Consider the following 10,641-nt stretch of genomic DNA (forward strand, 5'->3'; position numbering starts at 1 on the left):
GACAGACTATGATGGAGTGTGATGTAAAGCTTACGGTTTATGTGTGAAGAAACATCTGAAGAAATAAGATCTGAAGAACAGTTTTTAAACAACATAGCATTAAGCAGCAAGCTAAAAATTTATCTATGTACATTATTATTCAGGAATAAAATTGTTGGAGATCATCTGATTAGGTGGAAGACATATTGTGGTAAAGCAGCATAATATTATAATCCAGGGCAGATATTTGATATGTGGACCTGAGAATATAAAGGTTTGGTGGCACTGTGACCAGTAAGTCCTGAAACAAACACTCTGAAATCTGATATCCAGTTAGAGACTATTTTAGATGTTGCGGAAGCTAAAGTCTGTGTAATGAATGGAAGTCTAGAGAGCATGTCAGTTTGGGCCAACTCATGCTTAAATGCCTCGGATAAGAAGAAAAGGGACCAACTCACATATAAAATCTCTGCCAAACAGCCTGTTGTCTCTAGAGTCAGAATAGAACCAACAGGAGGAGAACAAAATAATCAAAGGAAAGTAGACATTACCCATATCCTTGCAAAAGGTATGTAGCCTGAGGGATCAGAGCTACATAAATAATAAAGAGATAAATAAGTGGGAAAAATTTGTAGGCTTCAGGAAAAAAAATTAAGGGAAGACCTTCAAACAGAAGCATGGAGATAGAGGAAGGGACAGAAGAGAAAAAATGAATTAAAATGAGTTAAATTCACATTTGGGCATGATACAAGAGGTGATCTGTTGCTGCAGAAAACATATAGGACTTCGCGTCAACATTGTATACCTTCCTTGTTAATGGCGTGACCTTTGCAAGGCACCTAACTTTTCAGGCCATCTATAAAATGAGGACCAAGAAACCTTACCAACCTTACAGATTTGCTGTGAAGATCAACTGAGATGATATATGAGAAGCATTTTGCAATCACTATCAAACCCTATGCAGAAATAATAGTATTCATTAGCAGGCAGGTTCTTATAAAATCTAGTTTAAAATGGTGGTGCAAGTGATTAAGTGGGGTTGAAAATTTAATGGCATTTGCTTAGGAAGAAGGTTGTCATGGAATTCCATGTCACACTGAGCTCTGCTTCTATTGCTTTGGGCTGTGTTCAAACATTGAGAGTGAGCCTATTTGCTTATTTGTGTTAGTGCCATTGAACAGACAAGTACGACAGGTGTTTCCTTACAGGTCTCTTCCTTGTGTATACTATTATAAAGACCCAGTTCATGTTGGACTTTTTCCATGCAGTGTTTTCCAACCATTAAAACCTAAAGAGCTCCCACCTCTTTTCTGGGTCTCTCTGAACTTTCTGCTTATACAATATCTTCCAATATAAATTATAATCAGGCTGGGTGCCGTGGCTCATGCCTGTAATCCCAGCACTTTGAGAGGCCGAGGCGGTGGATCACTTGAGGTCAGGAGTTTGAGACCAGCCTGGCCAACATGGTGAAACCCTGTCTCTACTAAAAATACAAAAATTAGCCAGGCATGGTGGTGCGCGCCTGTAATCCTAGCTACGCGGCAGGCTGAGGCACGAGAATTGCTTGAACCTGGGAGGCAGAGGTTGCAGTGAGCTGAAATGGCACTACTGCACTCCAGCCTGGGTGACCAAGCAAGACTTGGTCTCAAAAATAAATAAATAAATAATAATCCCAAAGGCATGTTTACTTGTTTTCTAATTGCATACTTTATACCTTGATTTGTATCTGTAAAGTGACTTTTTAGCTTGCGGTTGGTATTTGTAAGACATAAACACTACAAATACATAAATACACAGAGAGAGATATACAGATAGAGAGTTGAATCTTCATTTTTTTTTTTGTAGTTAATTTTTTTTTATACTTTAAGTTCTAGGGTACATGTGCACAACGTGCAGGTTTGTTAAATATGTATACATGTGCCATGTTGGTATGCTGCACCCATTAACTCATCATTTACATTAGGTGTATCTCCTAATGCTATCCCTCCCCCCTCCCCCATCCTGAGTTGATTCTTCATTTTATCTGAGTGAGGAATTATGAATCCTTCTTACCCAGCAGGAAAAAAGAAAAAAAAAAAAAACCCATTAAATTAGAAGAGTAAGGGTAGAGAAATGTGCTTCACCCCGGAAATGTATTAAACATTTCTGATAATTTAAGATGTATTTGAAGGTGATGTGAGATTAGAAATTTTATTTGATATTACATGTGGAATTTCTTAGAGCTCTCTGCCAGTGTGCATTTTTCTGTCCCACTGATAAAAGAACAGTCTAAGATCCCCTTGCTTTGATCAGCTTACAGTCTGCTTTTTGATTCTGCCCTTAGGGTTTATATTCGACTCTTTCTTAGCACACCAATAAAAACTTAGCTGGTTGAAATCAACTTGCGTCTTTGAAATCAAGTGGCACACTTGCATTCGTCAACAGTACCACTGATTTTCTAATCTTGATGAAGTGTTAATGAGAAACTTCTACAAAAAAGAGTTTGACCCACTCCCACCTATTACCTTGCCACAGAAAAGTGTTGTCAGGCCTCCCCCTGGAGGACGTGGTAACAAGTGCATAGAGATCCCTAAAACTTGGATCTCTCGCTAGGCTTTCCTCCTATGGAGCAGATTTTAATAGAGGAGGCTAAAGGACAAAATAGGACCTAGAAAAAAAGTAGAAATGTTTGAGCTACTTCTCTCAGTTCAGATTTCCAACCTCCTCACCTTTGTGTGGTGTGTTTATTGCTTCTGTCCTTCTCCAGTTTCTTCTTCTGGGTCTTCTAACAGTATTAATCAAAGGGTATAACAAAGAAAGCAACCTTAGTCCCCAAACCAACTGTAGTTGGTTGACTATAGTTACCACTAAGCTATAGTTTCTAATAAAGAAAATGGCTTCTTTGAATGGAAACATTCATGACTATGCAGTAGTCATGATTCCTACTCATTCTGATATGCTGTTAAACAGCTGAACCAAAATGGACAGTAATGAATAATGGAACACACTTACCAGGTGTTGTGCACAGTGTAAAGTGCTTCCTGTGCATTTCACCTTCATGACAGCTCTGTGAGACAAGCCTTCTTGTCCATGTTTTATAGGTTCTCAAAGAGGCTAAATGACCTGATCTAAAGTCCCTATCTCTTTGTTAGGGATTCCCCCAATGTGTTCAGTAATGAGCAGTGAATAATGAAAAGAATGGCTTTGATATACACACCCACTTAGCCTTCTTCTTCAAAAATCACATGGTGGTATAGCTTAATTTATTTATTGTTATTTTTAATATTTTTGAGATGGAGTCTCGTTCTGTTGCCCAGGCTGGAGTACAGTAGTGTGATCTTGGCTCACTGCAACCTCCGCCCCCTGGGTTCAAGTGATTCTCCTGCCTCAGTCTCACGAGTAGCTGGGATTACAGGTGCCCACCACCACAACTGGCTAATTTTTTGTATTTTTAGTAGAGACAGGGTTTCACCATGTTGGCCAGGCTGGTCTTGAGTTTTTAACCCCAAGTGGTGCACCCGCCTCAGTCTCCCAAAATGCAAGGACTACAGGTGTGAGCCACCACGTGTGGCTGGTATAGCTTAATTTAAAACATCACTATTTGTACTGAGATCATGAAACATTTGTATCCAGGTCAGGTATTTCTTCAATAGGAAATGAGAGTACGTAACCACCAGTGATTTAACATTTTAGCCTCTCTGGTGAGGTGATCATGTTTGTGTAAACCAAAAATTATCTAAGACAGGTTTCAGTCAATTTAGAGATTTATTTTGCCAAGGTTAAGGATTGTGACCCATAACATATCCTCAGGAGGTCCTGAGAACATGTGTCCAAGGTAGTTGGGTTACAGCTTGGTTTTTGTGTGAAGTATACATTGGTTCCATCCAGAACATCAGGTCATAGGTGGATTCAAAGATTTTCTGATTGGCAATTTGTTGAAAAATCTAAGTTATTATTTACAAGCTGGGAATAAACAGAACAGAGTGTCTGGGTAAAGATAAGCAGTTGTGAAGATCAAGGTTATTATGCAGATAAAGCCTCAAAGGTGGCTGCTCTTAGAGGCAATAGATGGCAAATATTTCCTCTTCAGATATTTAAAGGATATTAGAGACTCTCAGCTAATCTCCTCAGGATCAGAAAAAGATCTGGGAAGGGAAGGGAAGGGGATTCTCTATGGAATGTACATTTCCCCCACAAGAGGCAGCTTTGCAGGGCCATTTTAAAATATGTCAAAGAAATATATTTTGGGACAAAATACTTTCATTTCCTTCAGGGCCTGCTATTTGTCATGTAATGCTATACTAGTGTCAGGTTTCATCTTTTTTTTTTTTTTTTTAAGACCGAGTCTTGCTCTGTTGCCCAGGCTGGAGTGCAACCTCCGCCTCCTTGGCTCCTGAGTAGCTGGAATTACCATCACACCTGGCTAGTTTTTCTATCTTTAGTAGAGACAGGGTTTCACCATGTTGGCCAGGCAGGTCTCGAACTCCTGATCTCAAGTGATCCACCTGCTTCGGCCTCCCAAAGTGCTGGGATTACAGGCATGAGCCACTGCACCTGGCCAGAATTTCATGTCTTGTTGCTACTAAGAGTCTGTCAGTCTTAAGATCTCTATTTTAATGTTAATGCTGGTTTGTTGTGTCTGAACCCCAAAAGAAAGAGATATAATGAGGCATATCTGACCTCCCACTTCCCAACATGACCTGATCTAGTTTTTCATGTTTGTTTAGCATCCCTTTGGCTGAGAGGGGGTCCATTTAATTGGCTGGGAGGCTTCGAGTTTTATTTTTGGTTTACATTTGAATACAAGACCTTTTAAGTCTTGGCCAAGGCAATGTGAGCTGCCTCTTCTGTTTAATCCTGATATTGAGTCAGGAGTGACAACTAGATTTCATCTTGCATATTAAAAGTCAGGGGAAAAAATGCTATTAATGATATTATTCTACAGGAAGGCACACTGCAGACCTAACAAGTGGTGGAACCAATCACATCCATCTTGGAGAGGGCAAAGTGTATTGCTTTGAACTGGTCTCCAAGCTTTGAAACTTGCTGCCTCCATTTCCCTTCAAAAACATAACTAATTCTTTAGTTCTTATTACCCTGACCTGGGTGGTTCTAGATTTATGCCTCTTGTACTCATATAGCTTTTGTACTTCACTCTCCCACCTCATAGCTCTAATCATATTAATTAAGAATGACCTTTATATTTGTCTCTAACACTAGCCTTTTCTCCTACTAGGAGAGATGTGTGTATGTGTATTGATGAACTCCACAAGGGCAGAAATTGTTTCCGTCTTGTACTTATAGTCTGGCAAACAGTAGGTGCTCGATAATGTGAAAGGAAAGTAGCTCAGAGCAGTCTGAGCTATATGAGGTATGCAGAATTAATCAGGTGAGAGACAGGAATAAGAGACTTCAATCACACCCTTACCCACTGTTATGGTCAGGCTTTGTGTCCCCACCCAAATCGCATCTTGAATTGTAAACCCCATAATCCCCATAAGTCAAGGGAGAAACCAGGTGGAGGTAATTGAATCATGGGGGTCACTTCCCCCATGCTGTTCTCGTGATAGTGAGTTCTCAGGAGAGCTGATGGTTTTATAAGGGGCTCTTCCCCCTTTGCTTGGCACTTCTCCTTCCTGCTGCCCTGTGAAGAAGGTGCCTTGCTTCCCCTTCACCTTTTGCCATGAGTTTGTTTCCTGAGGCCTTCCCAGCTGTGCTGAACTGTGAGTCAATTGAGCCTCTTTGCTTTATAAATTACCCAGTCTTGTGCAGTTCTTTATAGCAATATGGAAATGGACTAATAGACCCACCCACTCATGCCTCGGGGCAATTGTTTAAGGGCATTTTACTTTTCCTTTCCTTTCCTGTAATTTCCAGACTAGCTAATAAGTTACCTAAAATGTTATCACAAGTTGCACAATGTAACCCTCGCCTGTTATCTTCACATTACTGGAATTTGTGATAGGAAGAACGATGTGTAGCCCATCAATAGCTTATTATGGTTAATGAACCAATGTAAGAAGTGCCCCCACCCCCGCCCCCACCACAGACACTTTTTTTTCCTTTAAAAACCCACTTGTAACTGCTGCTAATCGGGATATATATTCAGGGCAACTTGAATCTGTGTCTCCTGGGTTGCAGTCCTCAAATAAACTTTTTGCCTATATTAATTTTGACTCAGTTTCTTTCTTTAGGCCAACAATAACTATTTGTAGAAATTACTATAAAATGGCCCTTTTTTTCTCTCATGCATAAAAATTCTAAAAATATTTTTTTTCCAAAATTGTTTTAGGATGTTAACAAGTTTGCCAATGTTCAATCATTTCTCCATATTAAAATTATGTAAGAAACAACTCTGAATCATTGTACTACTTTTAGCAAGTGACATGATTTTAGGGTAAGGAGGCTAAGCTTGTCTATATTATGCGTGAGATACCATGATAGATATTTAAATTCATTATCTCTAATGTTTGGAGGGTAAGGACAATCTCCTTTTTTCATGATAAAAAGGTAAATAGGATGAAGAGAGAGATTATTAGGAATTGGTTCACATGATTACGGAGGCTGACAAGATCTGCAGGGTGAGTCAGCAAGCTGGAGACACAAGAGAGCAGCTGCTTTAGTTTTAGCCTGAAAGTAGGCAGGCTTGAGATCCAGGAAGATTGCTTATTTCAGTTCAAAGCCGTCAAGCAGGAAGAATTCTCTCTTCCTGGAGAAGGAACAGCATTTTTGCTTTATTGAAGCCTTTAAAGGATTGAATGAGGCCCACCCACGTTAGGGACTGTAATCTGCTTTACTTAGTCTACTGATTTAAATGTTAATCTCATCCAAAACCACTCACAGAAACACCCCAGAAGAATGTCTGAACAAATATCTGGGCACCTTGTAGCCCAGTCAAATTGCAACATAAAATTAATCATTAGAGAGAATAATTTCTTCAAGCTCTCAAATAATGAGGGGCAGATCAGGGATCTGAATTGAAGTCTGACTTAGAATTCCATCATTGTTGCTCCCACATTGCCCCAAGGACAATCAGCAGGACTTTCAAGCTGACAAACACCAGAAACTTCAGTCTTCTTCATAGCCGCTTTCTCCCACAGCACTGGCCACAGATTTGAAATAACCAAGTATCATACCTCTCCCCAGTTATGATACACCATGTACACACTGGTTTAAAACAAGCTGACTTGGATAGTTGTTTTGTTGGTTGGTTGGTTTTTATACCACAAGTTTAGCCACAGAAGTGTTGATTAGGTAGACTACTTTATAGCCAATCATGTCAGAATAAGATAGCTATTCAGTACCTTTTCCTAACAGGCATGTTCAAAAATTTAGAATACAGGATGTAGAGAAACAAAAAAAAAAAAAAAAAAAAAAAAAAAGGTTATCAGGTTTGGGGACAGAACAAGACAAAATATTGACTTTTTGGCAGCTACCTTTGTATCCTTTAAAAATCTTGCATTCAAATCTATTTATTATGAACATCTGCTATGTATTTGTAACTGTTCTGGGTACTGAGACTACTGTAATAATCAAAATTTTAAAAATTATTTTATTTCTCAGGGATTAAAAAAGGTGAGTGCTCGAACATTATAGTTACTTTCCAAACCAGATGCCAAAAGCATAAGGGAGTCACAGAAACGTAAACTGCTGCAAGTGACCAAACTTTTTGGAGTACAAAGGTACTGCAAGATCAGGGACATATACCAAATGCATATACTCGATGGCATTGTTAAATTATGAAATGTAATTCATATTACATGGCTTCATATTTCATTATCAGAGACTCAACACTAGGTGGCATCCAGGGTCAGGCTGAAAGCAGTAACTAGCAATGGAAAGCCAATCGTATTAGCTTCTGTGCTCGATGCAGCTTCCCTGTGGATTCTAAGAGAAACAGTTTTAAAAGAGAAAGGGGTGATGTTGCTTTAAGTAATGATCAAAATGTTCTTTGCCGGGAGGGATGTGAAAGTAAAGAGATATAGAAGGTACACGTGAAGGCTACAGGGTAGACTGCATTGGAAAAATGAAGGCTGAGACATTTTAAAAGTTTAAAATCATAGTATTCAAGGAAAACACACAGCATTATTGTTCAGAAAAAAGAGAAGAAACCTGTTAAGAAAGTTCAGGATTAAAAAAAAAAAAGATTACTGTGCAGATATGGATAACGTAAGTGGAACTCTACTTTTCATAGTTGGGAGATTCTGAAATAAATTTAACAGACATTGCTAAGTTTAACCGATGATAAAGCCATAAGAGACATAAACTCTCTTGTCTGTATCTCATGTCTATCTTGTATAATGAGTTAGATAAACCACTGCTTTTTTTTTTTTTTTTTTTTTTTTTTTTTTTTTTTGTTGAGGCGTTTTTTTGTTCTATCGCCCAGGCTGGAGTGCAGTGGCCAGATCTCAGCTCACTACAAGCTCTGCCTCCCGGGTTCACACCATTCTCCTGCCTCAGCCTCCCAAGTAGCTGGGACTACAGGCGCCCGCCACCTTGCCCGGCTAGTTTTTTTTTTGTACTTTTTAGTAGAGACGGGGTTTCACCATATTAACCAGGATGGTCTCGATCTCCTGACCTCATGATCCGCCCGTCTCGGCCTCCCAAAGTGCTGGGATTACAGGCTTGAGCCACCACGCCCGGCCAAACCACTGCTTATGAAATTGTTGGCAAACAGTATCACCAGCAGAAAAATTATTTACCTCCCAGTAATGAGCATTCAGGCAGGTGGACAACGCTCAAAATTATTTTAAATGAAAAAGCTGGGAATCTACACAATGCTGCATATTTACAAATGAAAATGGTGTCACAATTAAAGAATAAACTATTAACATGAATTAACTTCTGGTTATCTGTAAGGGACAGGTTGGAAGAACTAGAAATACATTATCCACAGAGATACAGGTATTAAAGAGAACATCTACTTTACACAATATCTAGCTGACAACATTCTAAGCTCAGCATTTTTCTGTTCCATGCTTGGTGTTGAACTGTCTTTTTTGTTGTTCAGGGATGTAAGAGCTAACACCATAGCAACACTTCTAATTTATAATTTTATATTTCTTTACTGATTAGACAATTTTTCCCCTTTAGGGTGATTCCTGGCAATTTCAGTTAACACATGTTAACAATCGATCTCCCTGTTGTGTGTTTTATTTAATCATTTAAAGTTATGGGTTGGGAAGACATTAGGATGTATTGCCTTTACCCTTGGTTTGGATCCATGATGGTAAACCGAACGAAAGTAAAGACTTTTTTTTTTTAATAGTAACTTTCCGTGAAGCGTCAACACATTGTGCTAATGAAAAATTCCATATAACACAAACTAAATTTCAAAAGAAAACTGTTATTTTAATACCTTAATAAGTCTCAGACCTTTAGATAGGATGTTAGCTTAGTGGTTTCCAGACTCTTAAATTCCATGGAGCAGTGAAAAAAAAAAAATAGGGACCAATATTGTGCTGCCACCTTATTATTTTGCCAAGCTACTACCATCAACATTTCATAAAAGACACTTCAATACCATAAGAGCTGAAATAATCATAATAAAAAATCAAATTTGAGCTTTCTATCAGCATTATTTACATTTTTCCTTTGAGGAGAGCTGAAAATTTAGTCTTGGCCTAGAATCTGGGAACAATTGCCTAAAATGCCATTTAGTCCATTCACTTCACAATTTAAAAGGCTGAGAGGTGAGTGGCTTTGCCTGAGGTCAGCTAGTATTAAAATCAAGGAGAAAAAGCACAGCTTTTGACAGCTAGAATTACACACCCTCACAGATACCCAAGCACAAAATACCGTATGTTGCTAATCAGGAGTCATAGTCAACGCCTATCTTAAAGCAAAATCAAATCAAAAACCTACCTACCTAATGTAAAATCAAAAAATCTCACCTACTTTGTAGTCGAAATAGTAGGTATACATGGTTGTAGCTGTTTTTGTCAAGAGAATAAATCATAAATTACCATAATTATATAACCTATGCCATAAATAGTGTGAGCTTCTAATTCTCCAAAATGTTTCTCTGTCTCAATTATATGGTCTACAGATGCCTAATAAATGTCTGTTGCATGAACAGATGAACAAGATTTTTCACATTGGAAACTTCTCAACCTAGTAAAAACTCTTCGGAAGTAATCAGAATATAAATGACACAGAGAAAAAGGATGAAAGCCCCACTTGTCTTGCCTCAACGAAATAAAAAGCACTTAGAAGCATTAAGGTGCTTAGCTAGAACAGTAATTGCACACCATGATTTCTGTGTAAAAAAAATCTCATATTAACCTAACCACACTCACCTTGGTGTTTAGGTTAAATAACCTGAAAAGGTTTTAATCATAAATGAATGCTAGTTCAAGAGCATGTAAAAATTTTAACATGACCTTGAAAATACATTTACCTAATTATTTTGGCCTTTCAAAATGCTCAAGATCTATATTTCACAGTAAGGTGGTCATTTATAATTCTGCCATACATATACACACACTCATATAATCCTACAGTTTTGAGAACTGGTACCAGGTTCCCCCTGACGTTACAAAAACGCATGACTAACAATATAATTTCAAATTCAAGATAAAGAACAGTCTGTTATGTTAGAAGGATGTCCCTTTATCAGAAACATTGGGAGCTGATGCATTTAGTTTTCTACAAAACAATTCATCTTTAAAAGCATGATTGCTC

The sequence above is a fragment of the Theropithecus gelada genome, chromosome 9, assembly GCF_003255815.1.
Source record: "Theropithecus gelada isolate Dixy chromosome 9, Tgel_1.0, whole genome shotgun sequence".
In the NCBI taxonomy this organism is placed as follows: domain Eukaryota; kingdom Metazoa; phylum Chordata; class Mammalia; order Primates; family Cercopithecidae; genus Theropithecus; species Theropithecus gelada.